Source organism: Bidens hawaiensis, unplaced genomic scaffold (genome assembly GCF_021521415.1).
Source record: "Bidens hawaiensis isolate Kalapana, Puna unplaced genomic scaffold, B.hawaiensis_p1.1 tig00015117_1, whole genome shotgun sequence".
Taxonomy (NCBI): Eukaryota; Viridiplantae; Streptophyta; class Magnoliopsida; order Asterales; family Asteraceae; genus Bidens; species Bidens hawaiensis.
Genome location: NW_027492339.1, coordinates 22,855 through 28,082, shown reverse-complemented (window position 1 = coordinate 28,082; position 5,228 = coordinate 22,855). Strand labels below are relative to the sequence as shown.

Below are 5,228 nucleotides of genomic sequence, written 5' to 3'. Positions count from 1 at the left end.
CGGTTAAACCGGTTTATAAACCGAACCGAACCAACGTGACCAGGTCGACCTATCTTGTGTCTAAACCGGTTTGAGTCAAACCGGTTTTGACCAGGCGTTGACCAAACCGGTTCGGTTTGGATTTAAAACTGGTTTTGTACACCTCTAGTTAGAGGGTAAGGTGCTGGTTTATTTGAACTGTGTTGGCCCATATATGATAACATTCACATGAACAAATAATTTTTTAGCTTAAAAACTATCACTACTCTTTCTATATTGAATATAAAGTTACACACCAATTACATGGACTTTAACCATCTTTTTACATCTTTAACATACACTGACTCAAGCTTCTAATACTTGGAACTTTAAACAACTAGATAAGCATACAATTAAATTAGACAATTTAACCGATAAACATAACTAATAAACTAAACCTAGCTTTCAACCTTCTTACAGTTTAGCACTTTAGCACTTCAACTTTCACATATGAACTAATTAGGATTAACTTCCAGTAGACCCGTTCTAGAAGTAGTAATTTGAGTAGGAAACAGATGTTACACAAATCTAACTGATATTCTTAATAATGGATTAATGGGTCCCAGGTGTACTCTCCAGGATATATAAGGTACATAAAATGTCTTACAGGTGTGACATTATGGAAACAGCTACAAAGTACCAGAATCTGGTTACAACAAGTGATTAATTACCACTTACAGCATGGAGCCAAAAAAATTGAATGTGGCAAGAAGATCCACGCAAATAATTAATCTCAGAAAATGAATGTGGCAAGAAGATCCAGCAAATAATTAATCTCATTGTTCTCCAAACATCAGCAGCATGAACATTACAACAGCGGTTTCACAGGCTTTTGGGAGATTAATGTTGCAACACCTTTGTACTACCAAAATTAAAATAATGATTACTAGACCATAACATAGTCCAACTAGTAATTTACAAGGGTATTTAGTCATTTACCTTTTGTTGCTTGTACTTTCGGCGTATAGCATGGAGAGGGCTGGCATTGTTAAGTTGCAATTCTTGGAGGGCCAGAACTGTATCTTTTAGCTCCGGTGCCTTGTAATTAGTATAATATTCTAGCGTAGCATTCTGCAAGTGAAGGTCCATTATGATATTCATATAATGACCATGACAATACACACCCACAAGTATCTAAATAGTAATACTGACCCATGGATCTTCATCTTGATCAAGTGTCCATTTGGCTAAGTATACAGACGAGGCAGCGATGAGTGATGGTAGGAATTTTATAAAACTGTACTCGGTTTGAGTTAGCTCTGCTAAATAGTTCGCCAAGAATTTCAATTCTATAACTGGAGCCTGTAGTTAAATGCAATTTATTCCATTGTTCAATTTCATAGTTTTTGTTTGTTGCAAATTATTCCTAGACATTATATTCATTTACCTTGTAAGAACTTTGTGCTGCTAAAAGAAATCTCCTGAAAATGAAATTGAATAATTTAGCATCTATGACAACCGACAACCATATTAGTTTCTTGTCATGTCAGGAATCACCACCCTTGTGATGTGGGACCCATATAAAGTACAAAATATGATATAGATGAAGACTACAACCTCAGGAACTTTTTGATAGTTGGAACAGAAAGTTGAAAGCTCAATGCATCCAGTATTTGATGCTCCATTTCCAATACCTGCTAGGTTTATATTTAGCTATTAAAATAAGTTCTTTATGTTACGATACTAATTAGAAGACTTGCTTAATATACCTCTGCTCTTGTGTAGGTGCTGTCAGTAATTAAACAGAATTCTGCAACGCGTGGTGCACAAATTTCTTCATACTTCCTTAAAACATATGAAGACGATTTATAAAACTTTCTAGAAGTTTTATGTATCTTAATAGGGTAAAAAGAAGAGAACTCACGAGGCAATAAGCATGCTAGTTATACCGATCAATTGGAGTCTTCGTTTTCCAATGCATTTCTTGGAAAGATAAATATCGGTTAGAGCAACTGTTAGGTAAAATGTTTCTGAAGCTAAGCCATATTCTTCACAGACCTACATACAGAGTTCAAACTCTAGTAATTAACAACTGACTGAAGATTATAAGGTTATATGCATATTAAAAACTTTAAGGCAATATAATGGTAAGACACTAATGATAATATCTACATTTCATTGTTTTCAAGAACTAACCTCCAAAAGCCAGTCTATAAGAATGCTTCGCATTTGTTGTGTGATTTCCTGCTGCACGGTTTTCATATAATCAGTCGAATGCCTCCACTTAAGCTGTAGGTGAAGCAGGTACTTCATATAGTAGGTAAAAAAGAAAAGAAGAGAAAAACAAATACGCACACGAGTGAACATAAACGAAAGAACTACTTTACAGATAAAAACTTATTTCATCTACTAAGTGTAAACCAAAATTATGCATCGAGTAAACCGATTTATTATGATCAAGAAACGGTGCACTTTAATAAATGTTTGGTCGGTTTTTTGAGAACACAAAAAATTATAGGCAAAGGAGGTATTAACCAATGAATGGATGTCAACAGCTATTCATATTTCAGACCTCTGTGGCACGTAAAGTGGCATATATTTCTGCAGCATATAAGCTGCACCTTTGAGGACCTGTGTGCATAGAATCAATGTCAACAATGGACTCATCATTTGAAGCTTCCACTGCTCTAGTAATTGTGTGTTCTCCTGCATGATACAACAATAAGATGTTGCTTGAAGAAGTTAATAGCATGCAAAAGGGGAAAGGGCAGCATGCCTTTAGGTTTATATAGTAAAAGCTAAATAAAAACCAATTAACAAGATTCAAATTTAAACAAATAATCTGACCCTTCTGTGATGAGCTTCCAAGTCCAGAATGTTTGTTGGATATCCTATTAGCAAGATTCAAATCTTGCATACTTCCAATACTTGAATTTTTGTATACATGTAATTGGATTGCTTTATCATTTTCTGATTTTAGCTGTGAATTTGCTTCACATATTTCATTTGTAGCCTGTATGGTTATGTTTTCAGCTGCTTCTGCCTTTCTCTTCTGAATCGGAAGGCCCACAAGCATAGATTGTGACCCCCTGTCATTCTTCTTGACAGCGCATCGTTTGACCCGCTTGCTAATCTGACAACAGGCAAACTTAAAAAAATAAACAAATATGTTTCTTTCATGCTATCCATCATCATCATCGTACTCAGTATATCCCACCAATAGCAAAGCTATGGTAGGGTCTGAAGAGGGTAAGATGTAGACAGCCTTACCTCTACCCTATAAGGATAGAGAGGCTGCTTTCGGTGAGACCCCCGGCTCGATAGTAGTTTTAATTTTATCAACTGAAAACTGCTACAAGCATGTACCTGCACTTTATGTCCATTGGGCACTTTTATGCTGGATTCGTCAAATGAGTTATTAGTGATGTCACTAAGAACAGCCCTTCTCTTCGCTTGGACAATAGGAGCAACAACATTAGCAGACTTGACATCTGATGATGTTCTTTTGGTTTTGGGTTGAAGGGCCCGCTTGTGATCCTGTTTCACCACATGGTGCAGTGGTGGCAAACCACCTGATGCCCCCAATGTTTTTGCACGTGCTCTAGTAACTCGTCCAGTTGGCCCTTGGATGTTAGCAGCGGGTACATTTTCTATGTTCATGTCTCTTTGCCTTGAAGAAGATCAGTGCATGATGTTAGACTAACTTGCTTTCCATGAGTGCTGCAGCTAAATCATTCACATTGAAGTTAGCAACTATTTACACTAATGTGTAACTGTGTAAAAACTGAAAAACGTTTGAACATACTAATGTATGAAAGAACAATGACCCACATTTTACCATCTTATTCTAGTATTAGTAGTAGAAACAGAACAATTAAACAGGTTATTGGTCCATTTTGTTCCTAAGTAGACATTGCATATCAATTATCATAACAATCCAGAAATAACAGCTAAGACATTATCAATACGGTATAAGTGAAATAAAAATCATCAGCGAAACCATTGAGTTATTACCTATGACAATCCCTAAACATACTAATAGCATACAAACAAAGCTGCATTAAAAAAAATTACTATTCTCGTATCAACTTTCTTCAACAACAGTATAATGAATCAGTACTACCAATTATTGATAGCAAATTCCTGTAATTCTTAATTTGTTAGCACGGAACTGTTGAAAACCGAAACCAACAAGCCCAGGATACAAAAAGAGAAACCTTAAACGAAATCTTTTATGTATCACTGCAGAACTCTACTTTATGTATATAAATGTAGTTGTGCATCTGCTAATACATAGAAATCAAATTAGAGTCAAAAGCAAAAAAGACTTATTATAAAAACTCTATGACCGCAGTGGCGAAATGAGTAGTGAATGAAGATTATAGAATCAAAATCCTTACACAAGGTGGATCTCAAGATCCTAAGAAATCAAGAAGCCTCAAATTTTCAATCAGAATTATCCAAATACAAAAAGATACAGTTCACAAACACATTACATTCACTATAATCTATATGAATTAATACTACTGTTCAAAGAATATTTAAATAATGAATTAATACTACTGTTCAAAGAGTATTTAAATAATTGAATCAAGTACAAAACAAAAGAGAAGAGCAACAAAAATGTTCGTTACCAAAAAATAATATATATATATATATGTATGTGTGTGTGTGTGTGTGTGTGTGTGTGTGTGTATATAAGGAGCGTCAGTACTCTGCTATTGTTAGTTAGTCAAAGCAGCTAATTACTTAATTAGGTTTTATTCATCTCACAAAATTGAATTAGCAACACACACATAAACAAAAAATAATTGGATCTTATTTGAAAACCGCATATCAAAAGTGAAAACCTAAGTCAATGGATAAAATTACAGATTACAGATTATCACAGATTTATGGAGCTGATAAATGTTAGACACAATGCGGATTCAACAACCGATTCAATTCGTAAAAGTAAAATAATATAATATAATCTGCATTTTGATTTTGAAGGTGAAAGTGTATGTAATTTTGAGCTCACAGTGATAGAGGTCGGCGAGATTAACAATGGCGTCTGGACAGGATAGAAGAGTGCGAGCTAGCTAGGGCTCCATTGTTATACAATAGAGATTGACAGAAAGAAAGAAAGAAAGAAAGAAAGAAAGAAAGCGTGTGAGAGAGAAACAGATATATATATATATATATATATATTGAGTGTCAGTGAGTAGTTGAGGAGCGGGATAGAGGCAATACAGTTCAAACTTGTCAAATTTGTTATTTCCACTCCTTTT

At 34.8% G+C, this 5,228-nt stretch overlaps 1 pseudogene across 1 annotated transcript; it reads right to left on the bottom strand.

Annotated features, from left to right (window-relative positions):
• Positions 1-578: 578 nt before the first annotated feature.
• Positions 579-3,648, bottom strand: LOC143548411 (cyclin-A2-1-like; annotated as a pseudogene). The gene is made up of 11 exons (XR_013137944.1): positions 3,325-3,648; positions 2,806-3,091; positions 2,531-2,664; positions 2,155-2,247; positions 1,883-2,016; positions 1,728-1,803; positions 1,576-1,652; positions 1,406-1,439; positions 1,171-1,320; positions 958-1,089; positions 579-880 (listed from the first exon to the last, which is right to left on the bottom strand). The product of XR_013137944.1 is annotated as a cyclin-A2-1-like (transcript).
• Positions 3,649-5,228: the final 1,580 nt, after the last annotated feature.